This window comes from Rhea pennata, chromosome Z (assembly GCF_028389875.1).
Source record: "Rhea pennata isolate bPtePen1 chromosome Z, bPtePen1.pri, whole genome shotgun sequence".
NCBI lineage: Eukaryota > Metazoa > Chordata > Aves > Rheiformes > Rheidae > Rhea > Rhea pennata.
This window is the reverse complement of record NC_084702.1, coordinates 34,021,629-34,047,530: the sequence shown is the minus strand read 5'-3', so window position 1 is coordinate 34,047,530 and position 25,902 is coordinate 34,021,629.

The following is a 25,902-nucleotide window of genomic DNA, read 5'->3' as shown; positions in this document are numbered from 1 at the left end:
CCTTAGGTAAGGCATGTGAGCTCTCCACACAGTGCCTGCAGAGAAACAGGCATTTGGAAGAGCCTCACAAAGAAAATCACAGTATTATTCCTGAATAAGGAGCTTCCTAGAACTAGCAGGAGGGTGGTAAAGAGGAAGAAGCTGGAAATCCCACCTGCGCAGGGTTGCAGGGCATGCTTTTCAAGGGTCTAGTGCTTCTCTTCCCTTCAGATCCATAGCTGTGAGTTGTCCCTGGAGTCGCGAGACAAACAGCTGTTTAGACAGGACTTTCTATGTTCTCTAAAACAGGGCTGGAGGAGGAGAAAGGTGGTAGCTGTGCTTGCTTTAAGTATAATAGCCAAGTAGTTAAGAATATTCACCTAAGAAACAGGTGGAAGGAAGTCCTTGCCCTCCTCAGCCTGAGGCTGTTATAAACCGTACCTCCTATCTCTCTCCCAGGAAAGTGCTGTCAGCACCAGGCTAGAGGCAATCATCACCCTTCCCATGCAAGATTTTCTGCTGCAAACCAGGAAATAGGAGAAGCATTAGGAACAACAGAGGGAGACCATGAGAGGCACCATAGCTGGTCACCAGTGGTTAGGTAGGCTCCAAGAGTGCCCACTCTGCTGGGCATCTCTCAGGGACTTAAACTGAAATACAGCTTGCACCCTGGCGGTTCATTTAGCAGCTAGGTTTGGCACTGAAGGACTTGGGCAGTTGTAGGTGCTCAGAGACCCCCCCGCTGTAGGTGCCGTGGGACTGCGGGAATCAGACATGGGGTAGCTCCAGGCTGAGGTGGCAGCTGGGCTTGGGGGGCTTCATGATTGAAAACTGAAATCCAAACAGGGGCAGAGGTCTGACTTCTGCCCAAATCCTGCCTTAGGCGGGGAAGCTCTTCAGTGCGTCTAGCTCTAGTTCTTCTTCAAAAATGTGTGATTATAAGTTCGTTCAAACAAACAATTTTTAAAGAAGGGGCTTTCTCCTCCCTTTAGATCCAGATCATCTTGCATGTGGAAAAAGCCAAGAAACACCTCAGGCAATACCACTAAAATGTGCTCACCATAGAAATAGCCCTCCTGGGGGTCTTTTCTTTTCTTTTCTTTTCTTTTCTTTTCTTTTCTTTTCTTTTCTTTTCTTTTCTTTTCTTTTCTCTTTTCTTTTCTTTTCTTTTCTTTTCTCTTTTCTTTTCTTTTCTTTTCTTTTCTTTTCTTTTCTTTTTTTCTTTTTTCTTTTTTCTTTTTTTTTAAGTAGCAGTGAAATGGTTAAGTTAAAAAAGACAAAACTAAAGCTAGTTTGTCCCTCTTCAGATTTAGACAGCTAACTGATAGATCTGAACAGGCCTAGGGGGGCTACTTGTTAACTCCACTGTTTGTTTAAATCGCTGACCTTTTTCTCACTTGGCTACATTTTGAGGTATCACTTCTTTATGCAGATAAACTGTTCTTTTGGCTAACTTAGCTCCTTTTTAACAACTGAAATATTTTGGATCAGATACTGAGGACAGCATAAACCTGAGCATGCTATAAATATAAAAAAGTAATGTGGAAAGAGCACTCCTGGTTCAGACCGAGTCATCTGCAATTTAGTTTGTTGACAGTGTTAGATCTAGTGGAAACAAATAGAAACCACTTGCACGTTAATAGAGAGTGACAGGAAGAAATAATTTAGGTCTTTCAGAGATAGTAAAAGTGTAAGTACATGTAAGCAAGAAGCTTTCAACACGTTCTTACAAGACAACCATTTTTCTTCTGTGAGAATATCTAAGGCTCTGTCTTTTTGTCCACTGTGGGTCCACAATTGCTCTTTAATTTTTTAATTATATTTTTATTACATTCAAGCCTGTAGCACAAGATGTAACGTGCATTCCACAGCTAGACAAACCTGGTTTTTTTCACTAACTGGACTGTATTTTTGACTGACTGGATTGCTTCGCTCACTTCTTCTTTTGCATTTTTCTGTTTTTCATTTAGACCCGTACTACATAGACATTCGTTTATGATATTCCTACTACCAACTGCTATAAATGCCTTTATTTACAGAACTAACATAGGCAGGATTGTCACTGTCTGGACATCAAAATCTTGTCTACATGCAGAATTGAAGAACCATATGAGTGTGCTAATATAAAGTCCGATCACTGTTCCACATATCGCTATACAGGCATCCTTATTCTTCATTTAGAGTATTTTCTTTTCAGTCCCCTTTGGAAGTGGATTAAGATAAAATGCAAAAATATACCCTTGCTGTTTACACTGAAAGTTTATTTGAATTCAGGTAAAATGCAAATTTAAAATACAATATGTTCTAAATATTTCCACAGATGAATGATAACAATGTCTCATGCAGGATTAATTTAATCTCCTTTAAAAGTGGATTAGAGAAATGTCTTCTCACCAGTAGTGAGAAGACACATCCCTAAGACTGTGTTAAGTTTTTCAGGAAGAAATCTGGAGTATTTATTCCCAAAAGAACTGTGTTCTGCATAACTCTGTATGTAGAAAAAAAATGTTGATGTGGAATATATATTCTGTTCTGGACTATTTCCCAAGTAGAAAAGCTCAGAAAGACTCGGGACAAATCTTGGCCCCTGTGCCCATGAAAATAGCCTCGGTGGGCCAGCTAAGTGATGTAATCCTGCCAGACGGTATAAACCGTTGGTCGACTGACTGCCTTCTCTGCGGAGAATGCCTAATCATGGTCTTGTCATCCTCCTCCTGGCAAGCTCGCCCGGTATAATCCATGGCAACTTTGCCTGAGCAAAGATGTCAGGCTTGGGCTCTGTAATTAAATGCATCTCCGAGCCGCCTGCCTGAATCCCGTTTATATTCTGCTGACGCCTTGACGCTGCCGTATACAGAGCGCTGTAAGGCAAGGGATTTCAGCCTTTGATGGATTGTTCTCCGAATCTTTGTTCAAAATCAGCCATTTATGTCCTGATTTAGAGTCTAGTCCATATTCTACGTGCCTTCTGCATAACTCACGCAGGGGATGTACTGCAGCGCTGCAAAGGATGACTAATTCTTTCTCTGTTGTGATGACTCACTATTTGTTGTTCTAAGAAACAGGCTTCTTAAATCATGGCTCTCCCTTAAGGGTTTTTTTCCCCCTTCTTTTCATTTCCCCCCCCCCCTTCTCATATTTACTATTTATCAGTCTAGGCAGACGAGAGACTTCTAAAATTTTCATATAAATTTTCCTCCAGTATCTTCCCTTAAGTATTGTCTGCAGAATTCTTACCTCCTACATGGAGATTTAAGAAAAGATCATTCAAGTATCTAACACGATGAATAATTTAGCATTTGAAAGGCATATTCTCTCAATGCTACAATTAAAGCACAGTTGCTCCTTAACAATTATATGTAAAGAAATTTTCTATCTAACCCTGTTGATTAATCCTGTCTTCCTTTTTTTCACTGTGACTAGCTGCCTAATGTTACATGCCTTTTGCAATTAACCTTAAGCACAGACCCCCAAACTTCTTCTGCTGTAGCTGTCTGTAGCTAATTAACGGTAGAAACAAATAGATAGGTGTTGGACCTTTGGTAAAATATAGGTAATTTATTTCCCTATTTAATACTGCCTTTGGACTGATTCACAGCCAGGCATGCAGCTGAGATGTTTCGGTTTGCAGATTTTGCTTCTTTTTAAGATCCTGCAGTGTTTCTCCATTTCATCAGGCACAGAGAAGTTTACTGTGTTTTAAGTCAATGTAATAAAATTATTGTATCCTTTGGCGGTGTCAGCGACTTTAAACAAGAAAATTCCTTTGAAGACACCAGCCAGCAGTGCATTCTTGTGGCACACATTTCAGTGTTGTGAAAAGATTGTTTGTATTTGCTTTGGGTTGACTTTGCGATTATAAGTGCATTTTTAAAATTGCCTTGTCATGACTTATTTTCTCAAAATTGTTATATTGTTAATGTTTGTGCGCCCTGTGATGCTTAAATCGGACTCATCGTTAACTCCTGGCTAAAAGACCTACAAATTTAAGACCTACTTTGTCTTTCCATCAGATGGATGTTGGCGTGCACTTAACTTTGAAAATCTGCCCCCTTCGTAGCTATGACAACTAGTGATGGGTTCTGGGGTATCACAAGGAAATATGAAAGGTAAGTGAAAAGCATGGAGGCTAAAAAAGAATTTCTGTTTAAGGTGATTTACTGTCTTGTTCCCCACTGAATTTCTCTGCAGCCTTGACAATGAAGGCACTCTGCAGATACCTCAAATTTAGGTCCAGGCGTGTTCATGTCTCAGATGCTGTACTTGTCTGTGAGAGGCTGAAAGGCAGCAAAGGAAGTTGGAAGGAGGAAAAAAATATATATATATAGCATCGCATGAAATGAGTTTTGCTTTTAGGGCCATGAATTGGTTTTCTGTATGCAACTCAACTGGCTCAGCATGAGACTCTCTTTTTAGTAGAGAAGCTGAACAGGGACGTCCTCATGCCTTGGCCATGCGCTTGCTCCCAGCTCAGCACTGGTTGAGTCTGGGAGCTCGGGGTGGAGGGAAACAGGCTTGCAGGGCGCCGCCGCTCGTGGCCTCCCATCCTTCGTGGCCTGGGAAGGGGAGGACGGATGAACTTCCCTCCCTGGCATAGGCCATTTTGGGAAGAGAAACCACATCGCTCCGGCTGCCTCCTGGAAACCTCTCACCATGACTCAGAGTTGCTTTGGGATGGCACGGGAAAACCAGTCCCTGCTGCTTGTGCCCATCTGTAAGACTGATTTTGTTGCATGGGAAGAGACAAAAATTTTGGAGAAGGCCTCCCTTGCCCTTCAGAGCCTCCCTGGGGTGAACGGCTCAATTTTTACCATTCAAAGACTTACCTGTGGCAGGAGAAGACACCCCTGGTAATACTAATACTTTGCTTCATGGGTTTCTGCTGAACATCATACGGAAAGCAGGAAGGCAATGTCAACCGAGGTGGAAAACCATTGCAAAAATAAATAAATATTTAGCAGCTGAAGAGAAAACCTTGATGTGCTAGCTAACTTGCTGAGACCCGTAGGCTCCCTTTCTGGACTTCCCTGCTCAAACGCTAGGCTGCGGGGCTGAGAGTGCCGCTTGGCCACGCGAATGCCGGCCGTCTCATCTGCTTCTGCTCTCTTGTGCCGCCTTCTACCATGGCTTTGAATACTTCTGAGCTAAAGCGGGCGAGAACATTGAATAAGGCCAGGCCTTTGGAAATATTTCCATGGAGAAAGTACAAGGCATCTAGAAGAGCATTTTGCCTGATGACTGCACAGGAATTCTTTGAGGGCTTTCTGATTTGGCAGCCCCAAGTGAAACAAATACAAATAATTTTATTTGAGAGGCAAAGTTGTGTATCATGAAGGAAAAAACAGTGACAAGAACAATGGCTTTTAAAATCGACCTCTGTTCAACATTCGACCTCTATTTTGTACTTTTCCTGTGCCTTACTTATGTCCTTAGCATTCTTAAGAAAACAAAACAAACAAAAAAAAAAACACTCAGATCTTAAAAAAAAAAAAAAAGGAAAAGGAAAAAGAACAAAATATTATTGCTTGTGCCATGAGGAACAAATGAATTTTTGTAGCATGTGTCAAATTTTGCTGGCGTGGTTGATATCTTCTTGGCAGCCAGTTATAACTCTAGATTAGGGTACTTGAACATGGTTCAGGTTTATTGCCTTTGCTTTGCTCTTCATGAGTCATGGCAGTTCGTGTTTCAATACTTGCTCAAAGCTTTGGTAGCACAGACACTATTGTGCTGTTCCACATATTTATGTGCACGGCCCTTCTAGAGGCAGGATAAGTCACTTCCGGGTGTACTGTACATTTTTCTCCTGTTTAATGTAAACTCATTCCATATGGCCACAAAGAAAGCCGTTTGCTACTGTTTCATCAAAATGCTGGAGGAAGGTTGTATGGTTCTAATCTTTTTCTGCTATGGAAGAAAGCCATGAAGTGCCATCTATGTGTCCAGCTTTTAAACATACGTGATAACTGTCCAAAGTTAGTAAAATTAGGCTTATCATTCATTATTTTGATGCTAAAGGCATTTCTTATTATGGCATGTACCTGAGTCTTACTATAATACTAATGTGGGAAGTGGTAATTTCACCTTTTATCCAACATTACCTCATTTTAAACATTTAATCAATGCCCATATGTTCTGGCGGAGCCCACCAGATACACACGAGGCTACCTTTCAGCCCACACTCCCTCCAGTAGACAGCGATACATCTTTGTAAATTATCTTGAAAGATGTCGCGGTACTGCTGAATTAGTAACTTCTAATGTTTTTGTCTTTTACTATTAGAAGAAAAAATCTAGAAGAGGAAGCCACCCACTCTCAGCTTAGGGACCAAAGCTCAATGGGAATTTCCTTCTCTTTTGATAAGGAAAGCCTTTCCCCCACTTACTTATATAATTAACTTTTGTCTTCTCTATATCAGGCTGATTAAGTTCACTGCTGTGCTTTGAAATGATACCCTTGGAGCCACCCTTCTCTCTCTGCATGTGGCCTGTGGATTGTACCCTTGCACAGAGGTCTGCAGTAACAACTTATTTCAAATTAAATTTAAACAAATACCTATAGCAAAAGTCATTTGTAATGCGGACTCCACATCCACTGACTTTTCTCCCTCTAGTTAATTATCTTGTACTTTGGAGGCCTGCTTTTTCCTACTTAAGAAAAAAAAAAGAAGGCTTAGGATGACTGGGGACACAGGAGTTGTGCCCTGTGGTTCATGGAGGGAAGAAGTGGGATCAGAAGCTTTCTGAGTTCGCCTCATACATTTTGATGCAAAAGAATGAAATAAAATAAGCTAACAGTCTTGATTTTAAGGCATTTTCTTTCTTTGTTTTTTGATGAGAATTCCTAGATATTGCCATTATATCTTTATATTGGTGCTGACAGTTTTCCTGAGGCCTGAATTGAACTGTACCTTGTGTAAGGTTTATGGTTTGACCTTGAGCACCTTCTTGCCCCAAGTTCAAATGCAGAAAAAATGACTGTAAAGTTCTTCTTATGCTTTGAGGGGAGTTACAACCGAGGCGTTTCCAATGCAGTGCAATTTTAAATGAAGCTGGGAAAACAAAGTCATTTTCATCACTGTGGTTTTACAAATTGCTGGAATTTTTAGAGCTTATTGGAGTTAGGCAGAAAAGTTCACGGGATTTGGGTCCTTAATTCCATTGGGCTCCCCGAAAATGCCAGTTAATGCTGTCGGTGGTATATTACGTGTTTTCAAACTTTGTGTAACAGAATAGCAAAGGTGCGTTAGTTGTATCCAGCCTGGTGAGAGTTTGAAAGAACTGAAATTGGAAGCTCTAAAATGGGGTGTGCTGTGTGGGACCCCTAGCAGTCAACTGTATCACCCATGTCACCTGCAGAGATTTGTCCAGGGAAACTTGAATTTAGTACCTAAACACCTGACGACAAACATCGCCCACCTGATGCTCACTCACAGATTTTGGGGAAAGTGTGGCAAATCCCATGGGGGGATTTTCTTACAAGGTAATCAAAGAGCTCTGGGCATATTAGCAAATGTTTGTATCTTCCTCTACCAATTCTGAGCTTCTAAAAATTATTTTAGCCTCTCAAAAATATTTGGGGAGATGAGCATGCAAAAGATACACTCATGTAGAAAATATCGGTTGCATCCAGCCAATATATACTTGCCAGATAGTCAGTGAGTTAGTCACCACTGTGGTTTTGTATTCAGGATAACATCAGCCTAAAACAATTTGGAGAAGATTCACCATGTCAGGTGTAAGGGTTATGGACATGCTCATGTCCTTTGCCAGTGCTCTGCAAAGGCAGCTTGCTTATCCTTAGCCTTCCTGTCAGTTACCAGTAGATATCTGTCAGTAGATTTTTCTAAGCTTAAATTTAACCTACCTGCCTGTATGGTGCAGTTAGCCATTCCTTTGGCTTAGCTAGTGATTGCTCTTTCATCATATATGGCTATTTGAACCCACTGGACTTGCCTTTTCCTAATATGTTGAAAAGCCCTGCTAAAGGGTGGAAATTCTTCCTTCGTGAAAAGTGGTTAGCTTGATCTCACCGATCTAGTTGTTCAGCTCTCCTCCTCCTCCATTATCTTTCGTGCTTATAATAATCCTCCTCATTGACTGTGACAAAAAACTTTTGTGGCATTTAATGATGTCACTTCCATTCTTTTACCGCCTCGATCCACGGGCTGTCAGATGGTATCTGCCCACCAGCAATGAAACCAACCTGATCTCTGCTAATCCTGAGCTTTATACAGTTTTCCAAACTGTTTGCCAAATTATTTGAAAGCAATTTTTGATATCAAAAAGCAGAGGGCAGCAGGTTTTCTGGATTACCTTCCTTCAAGGTGGCAATATTTACACCGGATTCATTTGGTTTTGACTGCCCTTGGCTTAAAAACATCATTAAAGATGACGAATAGCTCAGGAGAAGGTGTGACTTCCAAAAGCTTAAAAATCTCAGCTGGGAATGCCTCTGTGCTGGTAGCTTTTTCTCCGCTTTACAAATATTTAATTAGCTGGCTAATTTCCTGATGCAGAATTTCTGCCTCCTGTCTAAGCCACTACATCTAAAGTGGAGGGGGAGGGGGGTGTCACCATCAGGAGTGATGCAAGAGAGATATTCCTCTGGGTGGAGAAATATAATCTTTGTGCAACGTATAAATTTAGTCTAGTGGCCTCAATATCAGCTAACTCGATTCTTGGGTTTTTGGTGTGTCTTAGCATTCTTGTTGCTGTTGTTGCTTTCAAAACTGTCAAGACTGCTTTATTATTCTTTCAAAGAAACCCTGCTTTGTGAATTGGAGACTTACTTTTATTAATTTTTTGTGTTGTCGAACAGTTTCACTTTGCAAGTTTTTGAGATTCATCAGTCACTAATCGAATAGTTGAGCAGCCATTTTGAGGGCATCCTGGTGGTGACAGGAATATTTGAAGCATGGTAACTAAAAATAACAATATGGACTTAATTCTGAAGCAGAGAGGAACCCAGCACGGATAAACTGCGATGGAGACCTACCTACTTCTGGAGGTCTGTAGTCTCAAACCTGCCTAAGATTGATAGCAATCAGGACTAAATTGAGATTAATTCATGAACAAATGAGCATGAATTACTGATTCTGGTGCGTATGAGTCTACTGCCCTTTCGGGCAATGTTTCTTTACAGACAGCATTACACAGTCTTGGGCTGTAAAATCTGGGCAAATTACTTACAGTCCTAGTGCCTCATCTTCTTCATTTGCAAATAAGGAAGTGTGAACTCTAGTAAGCTCCAAGAAGTATTGTGACTCTTGGTTATTTCATTAGTTTTTTGCAAAGTGGTTTGAAATCTTTGAATAGAAGGTGCTGTTAGCATGAAAATTATTCAGGTTGAATTAGTCCTGATGTTTGCACATCCCATACTGAGGGGACAGTAACATTAACTCCTTATGATCCTATTTTAAAAAAGTGAATGTTTTCCCATTTTTGTTTTTAAAGAGTAGAGTAATTAGCCAAAGGTAACATCAGAAACCAATGGTCCAAATGCAGACTTCCAGGATTTTTGAAGACTGCACCAAACCTTTGGGCATTCTCCTTGTCCAGACCACGATACAGGAAGACTTGCATTTGTCTGATCATCGCTGCTACAGCCCCCACTACAAATGGAGGGAGGAAGAAAAATGTAAAGGCAAAGGTACAGAAAACAAGGAACTGAAATTGTGAGTGGAAGAGGGGGAGATAACCCTGGCAAACAAGCAGATCTGCTCCAGCTGCAGCTTGTGCCGGCACCTAAGCAGCTTCAGGCAGAACTCAGTGAACAGCCTCAAGTATTAATAATGTATTTCTTGCCTTCTTCTGTATCTCAGACTGGTTCTGTACCACGAAGTTTAGATGAAGAGATGGGAGGCGCGCTGACTCAGAGCTGACTGCAGCCGATACACTGGGGGATACAGCAGCCTTGCATTCTCATTTCATGCCCAAAGAAATTGGGGATGCAATTAAGATATTAAATTCAAGGAAACAGTACACCATAGCTAGGGGAATTCAGTAAATACTTCATGGATCAGCTAATCCTTCTTTTATTGCTGACTTCAATTAGCTTTTTACATGCAGGTACAGTGTGCTTTTTTTCTTTCAAACAAACAGCAATGTTTTCTATGTTTCTATTTAACTTAAACTGGCTTTCAGCAGTACCTGGCAACAACATTTTTGCATTTTCTAGCCATTACAGCTTTGTTTTCCAGCCTTGTGGCTCAGTTATGATGTTGAGAAAGAGAAAGAAGCAGAATCACTTCACCCCAGAAGGAAAACTGAGATTGCTGTGGCACCCCTTGAAGGCTGGGTTGGTGCATGTGCATCTTGACACCAAACCTGCCCCATTTCCTCCCCTCTGCTTGCCTAGATCAGGAGGAGCCCTGGGGTTCAATACCCAGTTGCCTGTAGTTAGAGTAATGTGTTTGTAAAATACACTCTGTGCATATGTATAAGTTGTATGGAAAATACATCCTTTTCTCATCCTCATCTTTTACTCGGGTTGCCCTTGAGGAGAGTCTGCCATGGCTTTCCAAACAACTATAAACTGAACAAAACAAAATTTGGGGTTAGCTGTCCCTCTTTAACTTAGGATTAAAACTATGAAGTGAAAGACCTTTGTCCAGAGATCTGTGTGACCTTCATGCTTTTTAAGTTGATCTTCTGGCTTTTTAAGTTGATCTGAACATGCTACTGCTGTGCTTGCTTTCCAGAAAATGTCCTAAATTGTTTAAAGGAGAAAAAGAAAGAAATTTCCCAAGAAAAGCATAAATGTTCAGAGTGCAGCTCAGCAGAAATATGCTGTTGCCTCTTTCCATGGGGAAGGCAGAGGAAATTGGGATTTTACCCTTCTGACCTCTTGCAGGAAAAAAATGTGCCCAGCCCATATAACCATGTTTTGGTGTCAACCTTCAGCAGAGTTCCAAAACAAGAGTGATGAAGGCCATGCAGAGGAGGCGGTTCCTCCCCTTCCTCTTCAGACCAACTTTTGACACAAAACAGGTATAAAAATCTGATATTGCCATGTCATTGTATGAGAGAGAACGATTTTAATTTTTTTCAGCTTCCATCTTGTAGGCACGTAAATACGACACACAAAGATGACAGCCACTTTAACAAGCCCAGCAGGGTATTTCATATAGCCCCAATCTGTTTTGTGAATCCATGCAGCATGGAGTCAGCTCACTGAAAAAAATGCATTTCTCTTAGCACAGCCAAAACTGGATCTTAAAATCTAGATGCTAAGCAGACACATTTAGCCACTCATCCTATCCATGCAGTTTGCTTCTTGAGGTGCAAACTCTTCCAGTCCCAGATGAGCTACTGGGTGCTGCCAACATAGAGAGGTATTGTTCATTTTGCCCTGTGACCGCACTGCCACACTGATGTCCTACTTGACATCTGATTGTATCTGGGCAAACTTAGCACTTAAAAAGTACGAGACATCAATGAAAACAAAGATGGGGATGGCAGTGGGAAGGTGTTTAACAGCAGTGTGGCAACTCTCCACAAGCTTGAGACTCTTGAGGCAAGTCCTGGGCAAATAGTGAGCAATGCTGCTAGACCAGCAGCAAGCAGAGCTGCCCTGAAACATGCATTTGTCCTGGGATGGGTGCTTCAAGCTGGACACAAGGTGAATGGGGAGGAGATGTGATGGGAAAGCCTGGATCTCCTTGCATCATGGATGAGCAGGGCAGCGAACCAGTCAGTTTTAGCTGGGGAAGCACCTGATGTGAGGACACAGTCAAGCTATTAAAAGTGTGACAGGTAATGTTTAATGAGGTAAAGGTGCCACTGGGGCTTGGAGCTGTGGTAGCGGTGGTCAGCCAGCAGAAATGACCATCTCAAGGTGTATTCCCGGGCTTTTCTCAAAGGGGTGCTGCAGACCCGCGGTATGATCTGACAACGAGGCCCATTTTACACCAAGTAGCCAGCAACCTGTTTACTTGTGTAAATAAGGTCGAATTTGGAAAAATCAATCAGTTTGCTGTGACTGAAGTGTCCCTTCTCCACTTAGTAGCAGGCAGCCACAGGTGCTTCGAAAGTACATGTCAATAAATGTCTGTGTTGGAGAGCCCACTCCCCGTTAGCGGAGGTTTAGCCGTGTTTGCTCCCTGGCTCATTGTTAAGCTCCAAATCATCCATAGACACTTGTGGCAAAGCCCACAAAACTTGAGATTTTTTGCTGAAAATAGAAACCTTGTGCCTTTTTCCGATAAGGACGTCTCAAAAAAAAAAAAAAAAAAAAAAAAAGGGGGAAAAAAAAAAAAAAAAAGAAAGAAAGCAGCCCGGGGCAAAGTTTACAACTGAATGGCTGTGTCACCAGCTCGACGGGACCACAAACCACAAATCATAATCCTGGAGAATAAGGGAGGCTGCTAATCCTTTCTATGCATTTCTTTCTGCTCTCCCTTTGCAGGCTGATGTCATCATTATGAACTGTCAGCTCCTGGGACCAGAGCTAACGCTCTGGTGGTTTTGTTAGAAAGATAATTCCTGCAGCGGCAGAAGCTAATTGTTCCTCGGATTTGTCCTTCATTGTCGAATTTTATGAGTAAGTTTGTGAGTGCATCTGAACCTTATTCGAGCCGCTTGGGTTTGTCCCCCGCCTGTGCGCCTAGCTTTATTCCCAGGTTAAACCGTGCGTCTAACAAAAGTCCCTGCTTCCAGAACTAGCGGAGGAGTGCTAAGAAAAGCATCTGACACTGTAAAATGTAGAAGTAAAAGTACAGTGGTGGCGACCTTAGGTTTCAGAAACACTTTCATTGTATTACTGTCAGCTTTTCCAAGAGTGACAGTAGCCTCTGGTGACCCATGGGCAAACATTTCCATTACAAAGAATAATAGGTGAGGCCATCCTTTGTCAGCTCTCTTTCAACGTGTGGTTATGAAAATAGCAGAATATCTCATCAGACAAAAAGAAAAGAAAAGAAAAGAAAAGAAAAGAAAAGAAAAGAAAAGAAAAGAAAAGAAAAGAAAAGAAAAGAAAAGAAAAAAGTAGGGAGAAGTATAAAGGAATGCTACCAATAGCCAACAATGTAATTGCTGGATGGGGATGATAGGCCTTGTAATTCTGATTTTTTTTTTCTCTAGTTGTCTTCAATCCCAGCAGCCTCATTTTCAGCAAGATCCAAACCTAATGCTATTCAACAGTTTTCCCTTTAGTACATGGGGCAATTTACCATTTTGGTTGGCCTTGCAGTGACAGAAATGTTTAGGGGATTTGTGTAGTGACAGAAATAGATAAGTTGTTTGAGGCAAATGGCTTAGCTCTGTTTAGGAAAATCTCCATGGGATTTAAGAGGATACACTGAGGTAATACAATTGGTGGTTTTATTAAAATTCTTTTTGAATAACATCTGTGGTGAAAGTATAGCCTACTCGCATTATACAGCTTCCTCGCCCTCTAGCCCCCCATAACACCCTTTTTGAATGACGAATTGAGTTAGAAACCTGTCTAGAGCTGTAAATAATATGGCAACAGCAATAAATGCAGAAATGTTTTGGAAGGCTATTTACTGTCTTTTTATATACTTATTTATAGCTGTGAAAATCACCAATAGCCAGATCCTCCAGTTGAAGCGGGAGTTTGAAGGAAGCGATTTCTTGCCTTTGTTTAAAAAAATAAATAAGCTGGAAGTAGCAGAGTATCTATGTGCTTATACACTGTTTCTACACTGCCTAAATCTCACTGTACAAATGAAAATAAGAACGCTAGTAGGCTATGTAGTACCCCGTGTCCAAGCACATCAGCGTGTGCGCACAGACGGAGAAACGGGCATGTCTGCAATCACTGACAGAGAACTACCCTGCCCACACGCACAGGGTTAGAAGATTATTAAGGATGCACTCTAATGCACTCAAAAAGCCAAGAACTACCAAAAAACCCACCCGAACGTTGCTGAGGCAACCTTGATTTGGTTTCCTGGTGCGTCTTTGCTGCAACCAAAGCTGTTTGGGCATTTTTCCACGCAATGTTTGTGTCCGAAAAGGCCAGTCTATCAAAATCGAGACACCCATGCACGTATCCCGGTTTTGACAAAACTCTCCGCAAGCCCACGCTGCAATCTTCGCTATGAGAGATTCCCTTTAGATGCTGGTTTGGACCAGGCTCGTAAACCTGGCTCATCCCAGGAGATAGCCCTCGCTAGGCAACTTCCTGGCCACTTCCCGGAGCTGAGTGCTGTTTTGCCTTTCCTTGGTTTCTGATTTGGGGCTGGAAGATCATGATGCAGAAATGCAGAATAGTCATAGACACACCTGTAGTTAGTGGAAGCTGGCATTTGAAAATACCATGCTACATAGTAAGAAGAAACAGGTTCCAGATATTCAAAATTGCTTACCAACTTTGAATATCTCTGCCTCTCTTCCCAACCTGTGAAATGATTCATTAACATCTGTGTAGCACTCCAGCACTATGCTGGTAAGCACCACAAAAAAAAGCCCTTGAGGAAATTTTATATTCTGTTTTTTCAGAGCAGGCTCAAATAGCGTTCAATGAATAAGGCACTAGGCAACAGCGGACTGAACAAGGCGCAAATGAAATATTAAACACTTACAGAGCACTGTCCTTCCTAAGTACAGAACGAGGCAGAGGTCTGTCTGTACGCGACTGTGTCACTATGCACGATCGCAATACATACGTATGACAGAAGTTGAATTAAGGTTGCATAAGCAGCCTTAATGCTGGGATTTCCTAAATCCTGAATGCTTTGACTTTGTTATCTTTTAGAAGAACAGTATTAAGATGAAGTTTTGAGCGGGGGGAAGAGGGGAGAGGTAAGACCTGTATAACCTGCAGAGCAAGTATATACCAGTTGTTGGACAGAAAGATTTTATTGGGATATGTTTTGGTGACCTAGTTATTTCTGAAGCCTCAATAACTGGAATATATTTAATTAATATGTTTCTAAAAGTTAAGTAAATTGATCTATGAACAAATTGGAGAGGTAAGAGCTTTATAATTAATAGGTTTTCAAGGGCCCCAGTAAAACTTCAGATAAAATCTTTCTTGCACACAACCTCAGGCCCTGCTTACACCTGCTGCCTCTCTATTACCTAGTTGCTGGATTGTGGAAATCTGAATCAGCTGTGGCCTTCTTGGAACCAACAGCCCTGCAATGGGATTCAGGGTGGATGTGGGGCTGGATGAGCAACAGATGGGGGAAGCTAAGGGAGCAGAGGTGTTTTTTTAAATTCAGATGTTGCAGGTTCTATCTCTAAAGATTATCATCTATCTGGGTGCAGCATGTTATGGATGAGTTCTAGGCATATATGTGGTGCCTCTGGATCTTCCAGATTTCCAGTCCAGTTTCTTGGTGTCATGTGAAAGTTGTGAGTCTTGCTTTTTCTTTTTTATTTTATTTTTTTCTGATTAAAAAGAGAATTCTGCCTCCTATCACTGATGAGGAGCAATAAATCAAATTCTAGATGTACATCTTCAGTGCACAGATGGGACAGGGGCCCAAAGAAAAAATACAAGTGTTCCTGCTCTCAAAAAATAAGATCCACTCTGTACTGGAACCCAAATCTTTCCTCGCCAAAGTATACATCAGAGTTTCTTTCAAAGCTCTTGCAACATGGCTTCTGAGTACCCCAATGGCTAATTCTTCCCCAGTGTACCCAGGCCCCTTCATCTAGAGGATTAAAAACCTGTATGCCAGGGCTTTTTCTCAAAGAACACAGGTTTATGTCAGGTAACCCCAGAAAAGTGTTCTTCTTTCTATTTCTTTCAAAAAAAAAAACACCTGCCAGAAGATGCAAAATTGATGTTTAGACCTTTAGGGGGAATGCAAATGGAAGAGGGAGAAACAGCATTGCAAGTAACTACCTACAGTACTGCAGCAAAAGCTCTTCTGAGTGAAGGGCTGTTTATACAAAACTGCAGGTTATGAAATGTCCCTGTTACCTCAGAGCAAATGTGTTTAAGAATGAATTGTCTTTATTCTTTTATTGAATGGAGATGTATTATAGGAGGTGAATGAGGATTCCTTTGGCTTCTGTAAGGGTGTATACTATCTAGCTGTATATACGCATATATATACATACACATACAGATATATATATGTTATGATATAAAATATATTATCTATTAACCCCTCTGGTATGTCCACAAGAAAGTTACTTAATGCTTTCAACAATACTTAGAGTGAAAGGGAAGGCGACTGTTATCACTCAGGTTCCCCTTGGGGGATGCGGTGATGATAACTTTCCTGTTTAAATTTGGGAAATACGTAGTGCACAAATGAATGAGCTTCACTGTCTTTGAAGTTTCCTTCTGTGAGTCACTGCGTAGAGTCTACATAATTACATTTAAATTACGGGGACAGGAATCGGCATGCAAGCGAGTTATGGGCAAACCTATAGTTACATGATTCTATCAGCTATACAAATGAAAATTAGCTCCTTTTCTGTACTACTTGCCATGCTCTCTCTCAGTGTTACATAAGTAAGTGATAATATCTAAATATGTTTTCAGAACTTAGAAAAAGTCTTGCCAGGAGAATGTATCGATGTAAAAGCCTTACAGGAAATTTGCTGAAAGCTAGTATTAGTAATTCATTTAATGTCAAATCTATCAAGTGTGCCTATTTTGGGGGCCCAAATACAGGAGTTTAAGCCAAGTACTCTAGCAAGAGCACTTTTCCATCACTGTTCAGACAACCCAGATTGACTGAAAACCTCTTTTTCAGTGTAGTGTAGAGGCAAATTAAACAGATAGTGGTGGGAGAGCTGTCAGAGTGTCCAGGAAATCGAGGGGTGTTTAGAAAAGGCAAGTTAAAGAAGCAGCGATACAGATATCCGTAATAAACTTCAGAGAGTCTCTAACAGATGGCAGCGCTTCAGGAACTGGAGCAAATTCAGCCTGTGCTTTCCTTGCCCGCTTTCACTCCTGACTAACCTGACTCATAGATGCTCATTAAATATTGTTTATGGCAAACAAAAACTTCCTACAGTTCCACTGAAGTCTGAATGGGAACGCAAAAAAAAAGAAAAAAAAAATTTTTTTTTTTTTGGTAATTATCAGATTTTCTGAAGCATGTTGTTCCCTGTCACCTCAAGCATTTCTGTCTGCAGAGGCCAAGGAGGAGGGGAGGGAAGGAAAGGAAAGGGAAGGAAGTCTTGCAGAGCAACCTGAGAGCAAGCTTCAATGCTGACCACTGCCTACTAGTTCTATTTATCGCTGTTCTCTTTTCTTTGCAATGAAAGGAAGTCCAAGTCTTTCCATTTGGCAAAGTATGTGAAGTCTAGTGATGAGCAGCTGGAACATAGGCTAAATAGATAGTTTCTAAAACCAATTTGCAGTGCTCTGTGGCTTCTCTCCAAATGCAGGTAGAACCACAAAGAGCAAAGGATGAAGTGTGTGTGCACTCCTATTCCATCCTGAAGATGATTACTAATAAATGATGCATGAATTGCTACTGAAGGTGTTAATACTGTTAACAAACTAAGCACTATTAAAAGCAAAGGCAGGTCCCTTTTTTGAAAATGACTTCTAACTCTGCTCATCCTCCGCCGTAGGAACAATGTGACCAGAATCTGCAAGCTGGAGCGGCTACAGCTGGTGTCCCCTAGTATTTAGACATCCAAAGAAATGCTCTGATTTCCAAAACTGCTGAGCAGCCAGCAGTCCTAATTGGAGTCCATGGGAACTGTCGGATATTCAGCACGTTTGAAAAATCAGGTCACTTATGTAAGCAACTAATTGTTGCTGTAAGAGCCCGACTTCGGCACCTAGTTTTAGAGCAGCTCAATGTCACTTTGCCCAGAAATGTTTCAAAGCTAGCCATCTGGCTAGCACTTATCCTTAACCAGGGTCGAGGCCGAGATTGCTGTTTGTGCCTTGGAAACTCCTCTGCAGAGCTGAGATTCACCCCAACTATCTTTTTTTAAGGCACATCAGTGGGGGGCCTGAGTTGGGGCTATACGGACAGTCCATAGTATCTGCCAGTAATTCAGAGAGGGAGAGGTGCTCTGGATGGTGGATCACCCTTGGGCTGCGTCCCAAAATGTTTCCCACCAAGTGCTCCCACTTGAAAAGTCTTCTTGGAAACTTTGAGGCTTTCTTCTCCTCCCATTTAAAATCGATGGGAAGACCCTGTTCTTGGCTACAGCGTCGTTGCCTTTATGTCAGCAGTGCTCAGCCTTCGGCTCAACTCAGCATATGACTTGCTGAAAAGTGTTAAACAAGTACGGGACAAACAGTGCCATAGACTATTTTAGTGCTAAAATGAACTCGCTGCAGTAAACATGAGGAGGTTCATTTAGTACCTAAGAGTGTAGGTTTGCAAAAGTTCTTATAAAGCCATGTTGCACAACAGCCTCGGTATGACTGCCAACTTAAAGTAATAGATATTCTTACACGTTGTGAAACATAAATAGTTGTCTCCATCTGATTTTTCCACATCAGCCAAGATCAGTGCAGAGTGTTTTCCTCTTTGTTCTTATGTTTAAAATAGTACACAACAAATGTAAGCAAGTTTCTTAACTCCTGGGTAGGGTCTGGTTTCTTAACGCCTGGTCTGGGGCCAAGCTCTAATCTCAGGCGCGCAGCATGCATAATCACGCATCTCCGCCGACATTTCCAGGTACATGGTATTGCTCGTAATTCAGCGCCGATTGCGATCTGACCCACAAAGAACGTCCTGGCCTCGGCGGGTACAGGACAAACAAGTCGCGCGAGGGAACGGCAGCAGTGGCCTGCCCTGGCCGCCCCAAGCCCGCACCTTGCTGCCTGCGAGCGGTGCTCGCGATGACAGCCCCGAGTGGCTCCCGGCAGTTTTCAGAAACGGTGTTGCTGCGGAGACGGTCCAGCATGATGAAATTCTCGCCTCTACCATCGCAGCATCCCCATAGCCTTTGGGAAGCAGGGCAGGCCGGCAGGGAGCGTGCAGGGGAAAGCCTCACTGGGCGTAAGGTCCGTGCTGTCGCTTTTAAATTGCAAAATCAGGGATCCTAAGCTGCTGTCGGATGCGCGGTGCTGGTCAGCCCTGGCTCCGGATCCCCCCTCTCCAGGGTGCAGCTTGGCCGTGGCTCTGGCGCACACGCGGGCACGGTGGCTCCTGCCAGCTCTCCTCGGATCGGCTCCTTGGAGCGACACGGGGGCTCGTCTGCCCTCCGGCCAGGCGGCTCACGGGCCAAGGCTGCAGCCCGCCGGGAGCGGGGTGGTGCAATTGCTGCACCTTTTTGATTCAACGCACGCATTTCTAATAGAAATATTGTTTCTAATGCTCTTAGAGTACTGTTTCTATTATTAGGCGCTCGAGGAGGCACTGCGTTTGCTGTGTGCTATTGAAATTCGGTGAAGTGATGTTAGTGCATCAGCACGGAGAAGAGTGGAGGCAATAAATTACGCGGGATTCATACAGTCAGCCCTACAGGCTGAATCACACACTTGTTGATGGTTTGCTGTTGACAAGCTGCAGTTTGAGTACAAGTTAGTTCCCATGCTTTCGTATGTCTTAATGTTTAAGAAGTAGGAGGTAAAACTTGGTATTTCATCACTTTCCACCTTTTTTCCCTTCCCCTTCCAAAAAGCAGCTCCCCTCTACCTAGTTTTATTGATCGCTTTACAGCATCGCAGTATTTCCCTTCTGCGGAGCTGCAAAGGGACTTTTGCTCAAAGGAGTGACGATAAAAATGTGAGTTTGTGTCTTCTCCTAAATGCAGGCAGAAGCGCGCTCCCCTTTTCTTCCTTCCTCGCGGCGCGCGCTGTCACTGTGAGCTGACGCAGGGGTGCATCACCGCGTAATACCATGACTTGTTGGAACAGGCGCCGCCTCTCGCTTTGTTTTAGCGGCTGACCTACTAGTAAAACGAAGCTTAAAAGCTGACGTACTGATGGCAGCTAGTAAATATTGCTGGGAGTCAAGGTTACAGATAGAAAGCTGGCAAGAAAAAAAATCACTCACCGACTCGATATCAAAGAGTTGCGCCTGCGCCAATAACGGTGAGCCGATGCCAGAGAAAATGCCTTGCAATAACATTACACTTTGCCTCTATGTGCAAAAATACTGGGCCAAATTCAGCTTTCGGTGTAAGCCAAGGCCCCTCTGCCACCAGCTGCAGTGAGGCACCTACCCCTTTATGCTCATTTGGTCCACGATATATTTAAATTACATTCAGTGGTTAAGAGGGTTTCGCTTAATCCGATGCAAACGAAGGAAACTCAGTATTAGAGCAAACAGCACCTTAGCTTGGCTGCAAGCTGAGCTGGGGTTTGGGTAGTAATGGAGCAAAACTGCCAACCTGAACTCTGCCAGGGAGAGAAAGGGCAGAGCAGCATGCGTGGGGAACGGGCCAAGGGCTCCCCCGAACACCGGGTTATGGGGGAAGCTCCCAGGTCCCCTCCAGCGACGTTGTCTTTCCCAACCGGCTCCAGAAAAGACTGCGTGCGTAACTTTATTTTTAAAGGCGCTCCGGGTATGTTGGCAAGCACGCGTGCCCCCCCCCCCCCAGCCCCCCGAGCAGCTGCTCTCACCCCTCCTCCCTGCAGCCTCATGGGCTCTTTCCATGTAGCTATATGTGGCTTAACGAAGCCAGAGCTTGATTTTGGTGTTATTTCCAGCCTTGTTTTTTAATGTAGTTTGCTTCCCCTTAACGTATGGTTTGGTTTTCCTAAACCAGATAAAAACATTATCATGGAAAATAATGTGGCAAGCCAGGAGGGCTGTAAACTGGTTAAACCTGAATGTAAGCTGTTCTATAATGAATATTGCTGGTATGTGGGCAATAACCCTGAATAATTTCATTAATTAGTTATATGCCAGTAACTGTTTTTAAAGAGTACACTATTTACGTTGCAGGCACTTTAATATGCAATTACACGCTAAGGATGTGTGATACTTTATAGTCATGAACTCTGTGAATGCAGGACTATATATATACACACATATATACATATATATGTATATGTTGTAAGAGCAGGCAATCTGATTACATTTCAGGTAAACTTTTTTCAGAGTCTTTTAGCATTAAAATGCATGGGTTTTGTTCCAAGTTGCTAGTGTTTCCAACACAACAAACCATTTCCCCGTATTTCCTGTACTAGTTCAGAATAAAGCTGTATGACATGCCCAGCTAAACAAAACTATACATATGTACAGCTCATATGTAAACCTCCAACAGAGAAAGCGTATGAAAAAGAAAGAACACCTTTAAACCTGTAAAAGTACGTGATGTCATTACAGCTGTTGGTATTATAAAGCTAACTTGCTCGTCTATTGTATGCTGTCCCTACTTGTCGCAGTTGAAGCTGCTAGAATGACTTTACCGTAAATTTCTGTCAGTGTAGATTGAATCTTTAGGGTTTCTAATATTTGTTTTGGGGATAATTGCAATATTCTAGTAATGCTTATTTTGTCTACGTTTTTAATCTATGTTCTCCACCTTAACTCTATTAACTCTCTGGGAATACTATACAGTAGGTATAATGAAGTAACTAGTTGAAAGCTTTGCGTTAAGATTATGTATTACGCCTATGATGTCTGCACTGAGAGAGCTAATGGCAGCTCTGGAGCTGGAATTTCTAATACCATGCTGAGCAAACCTTGGGCATATGTTTGCACAGCAAGTGCCAAACTGTGTTGATATTGGCCTTCAGAAGGAATGAAGAGCCAGAACAAGGGACACAGTGAGAATTAGCATGGGAACGGGAAAAAGTATTAAATAGGATGACGAAAGGAACAATCAGTTTGTCAGATTTTTTTTTTTTTAAGAGAGCCCCAAAGAGAGACATTGAGGCAGCAGAGAGTCTCAGCGCCAGCTGAAGAAAACCTTCACCGCTTTCACCTAGATTAATTTTTTTATTCCTGAGGATACGCTGCATGACATTCAGCTCACGTTGGCTGTAACCGTTCGTACAGCGATGTTATCACCGCTCTGGTATCCTCCCAGACAGGCTTTCCACCTGGGTCAGATTGTGATGCCCTTACTCACCAAGGTGTATATCAGAGCCTGGCCCCTCATCAAACCTGCTACGTGTTACCAGCCTCAGATGACGCTCGCACTTTATTAGTGCCTGAGTCCTTCTGCAGGTGGTAATCTGCCACTCACTTTCTGCTGAGAAAAGGCTCTTCCCACACTCTTTCTGTAGCCTAGGTGAAAAGGTAAGGAGCCACAAGCAAAGAGCCTGTGGCTTTTAAAGACAATCTCTATGAATGGTTGCTGCATCCCTGCGCCCTTCGTGATCTTGTTAACCAATGAACCCCACGCCAAAGTTAGGGAACAGACAACTGTTCACCTACCTTATAGGCAAAAATTGAGGGAGTTGGGATGTTATTTCTCAAATGCTGTAGGCCTCGTTCTCACACTCTTTACAACGTTGCCATTCAGAGCCAAGAGCAAGCACATGATGCAGGCTGAATCTTTATCCCTGTGTTGGTTATACTGTGCATAGTGGTTTAAACATCTCTTTTTTTCAAAGGGCATGATCTGTTATCTCGAGTGTTAGAATCTATGGATTGAAAAGAGTTCTTCTAAATTTAATTTCCTGCAGCCAACCCAAACAATAATTTCTCTAACCACTAAATTATAATCTACTCCTGGAGCAGGAAAAGAGCCCAGGAAATCCTGAAATCCAGCATTCAGATTTGCACAGGGTGTTGTTCTCAGAGGGCTGCTCTCCAGCAGATAACAGCATGACTCTCTCCACCACTTCCTTTGCTGGCAGGACACAGGGGGTCTCTGCAGCACACTTCTAGGCTGATAATCCAGGCCATGTTGAAGAAGAAAAGTGTAGAAAAGTCATGATCTTAAAAGACTCCTTGAAATAATTCGGTGATATTAATATTGCATTAGAGAGGTGAATTTGCACGTGATTTGTTGCCCTTGGTATTTGAGTTGATGAGAGCTGCCTTTTTAGGAACTGGGTGGAGTATACAACTGCTGAAATAAGGTGTGCCTGCAGAGTGGTGGCTCCGAAAGCTCAGACATCACTTCCATAGAAAAACTCTGCTAAAAATAAAAAATAAATAAATCCCAAATATTTCTTGCACATGTGCTCTCAGTGTTCCATTAAAGAACAAAATGCCTGAGAAAACTGTGGATAATGATCTTTCGGTTGTAGGTTACCAGCATAAATCCCACCTGGATCTGTAGAGTTAAAGAGGTTAAAGGCTCATATGGGTCCATAGGTCACAGGGATGGGACTGCAGAAACATGAGTGGCTATGGAAACCTCTGCTGGCTGCTGCTGAGCAGTTAAACTGCAGGTTTTGTTCAGCGGGGCTGCTTTCCACCAACAGAACAGCGGTGCAGGCCTTCAAAAAGGAAGTTGGCTATATGCAAATTAGATGCAAATACCTAATAAGCTCATTAAATAGTTGGCATAGGCTATCACACATGGTGCAGCATCAAACTTGGCAGCTACGATAGTCCCTACTGTACTGCTAGTACTTTGCTGGTACAAAACTGGTTCATACCAGCTGAGGAGCTGGTCTATGCAGCATATGGAATTTCCTGGGTAAGCTACTACTCTCTGCCATGGTTAATCACTGATAAATATAGGCCAGATTTATATTGTATGTATATGCTGAATTTATTGGGTGATCTTTATCATTCTGCCATCAGTTCAAGCAGTCCATTAAAACAGTCATTGCAAATGTACTGTGTGCTGGAGTCAGAGCTGATCACATGCTGGCATTTGGTTTTTCTTGCTGAAGAATAGAGGAAATAACGTAAACAAGTATGCTTGATTACTTTCCCACCCCCGTTCATCCATTTCTGAATCATGTTGGATTAACAACACATTTGAGACAAAGATACTGAATTTTATTAGCATTGCTTGCTCACTGGTGTCATTATTAAATGTTACATTATTAGCTACCCGGCTATAGCACGCTTTCTTGCTCTACTGTTCCGCAGAAAGCAAGCAAAAGCCCAGTTGTTTTGTGGCATACAGAAACCAGCGCTGACTTTATGCAGCAGATGTTCATCTAGCCACGCATGTAGATGATTTCATAGATGGGGCGAGTGTGCTCACCAATCACACACATTGCTTTTTTTTTTTTTTTCCCTCCAGCACTGAATCATCATCTCTCCTTAACTGTATTATTATTATTTTTTTAATGGAGAAAGTAGAGCACTGTACAAACAGTCGTGACCTTTCCTGTCTTTAACCGATATTTTTTTAATGCCCCAATTCCAGGCTGACCTCCTTTTTTAGAGCTATCTTTGGAACACAAAATAATACTATGAAAATACATCTCAGCTTCCTGATTGGTGCTTTAATGGTGATTTTTATTTCACTGATGCTTTTTCTCCTGCTGTTTGTAAGACAGAGATTTCATTCTTATGAAAACAGAAAATAGTAAAAGCAAATCCAATGTACTTCTCTAAATTTAACTCTGTTCTGAACAAATTTATAAGGGCACTTTATACACCTCTTTAAACCTGAAGAACTTACAGGACTACTTGAAGCTTTTGCATGGTCTGAGAAGGAAGGTAGGAGCTTCTCGCTTTGCTGTCACTGTCTTAAACAGCCTCAGCAGCTCTGCGTATGTAATCTAGCTGCAGCACCATTAGCACAAAGTTCACAGGAAATCATGATCAGCAATATGGCTATGTTTAAGAAACACAGATATCCAAAAATATTAAGCAGCTTGTGGTGCTGAAGGTCAAAATTACTAACATGTTCCTTGATGTAGAAATGGGAGAACACACTGTGTCTGGCACACTGTGATACTGTGCTATCATGAAACAATACATTCTATCACTGTGATACTGTGTTATCATGAAACATTACTTTCTACAATGCTATTTTAAATTTCAGATCTAATCTCTGTCATCTTATGGGGCTTTCTCCTGCTACTGTTGTAGACATATAAAAATAGCCTGAGTCACTCATGCCATTCTACCTGTGGCCTCCCACTAAAACTAGTTCGAACATACTGGTGACTGGCATGGTGGTTACATTTGCAGAAAATACGTTCAATTTAAATAGGCTATGTTCAAAGCTCCTTTGTATCAATATGAACTACTTAGCAAGTTTGCTCTGGGCCAAATTATGGATATAACCAGTGCAGTTTGTTTATATAAAAATGTGTATATATATACATATGGTTTACACAAGGCTTGGTTTGAGCAGGGTGTACTGGCTGTGCAGCCAGATGTAGAGATCTGTTTCTACCACCCCCACTGTTTATCATCTCCAGCTTCTTCCTTCTTTTTCTCTTCAGCATGCTACTGCTCTTCAGTTTTTCACCAAACTGCTTAGTGTTTTTATTATTATTATTTAAATGATTGAAAATAGAAATGTTGCAATGTAAAATAAAGCTTATAGAGTTACCATATAAGTAAAACTAAGGTAATTATTCTTATTTGTCAACTGCTTAGCTGAGGGTCTCCAAGAAAGGCAACCAGATGAATGAGGAAGCAGAGCAGGCTGATGAAGTAGTGAGAGTGAGATAAGACAGAAGCAAGGGCCGTAAGTGACTCTTTGGGATACAATAACTTCAGCCCAGTGGTATGGACTGCGTGCTGGCTTTTCCCAGCTAAGCAGCTCTTTGCGTTGTTCCATACCTGCTCGGCTGGGCCTGATTGAAAAAGAGCTGTGTTTGGAGATGCTGCTTGGCAGCATGGCATCTCGCTGCGTATCTGATGTGCCTCATCCAAGCCGCAGTGTGGTCCTGAGCAGGAAATCATGTGACTCAAAATGCTGCATACCACCAAGTTTGTAAGTAGCTCAGGCTTAAAAAATAAAAATTGTCTGTCTGGTGCTTCTTAAATACGCCAAAAAGCTTAGGCGCCTCATAAAATTGTGCATAGGACAATGTTTGGTTTTGTGAGTGCAGTAGCAGCTCTAATATCTGCTATGTAATTGCTGCACATTGCTTTGAAAGTGGATCCTATGTGATTTTAGGAAGTGTGTGTCAGTCCTTGTCAAAGAGAAGCCTGTGTCTTAGAGACTCTTTTTTTGCCCAGTAATGTCCAGTTGT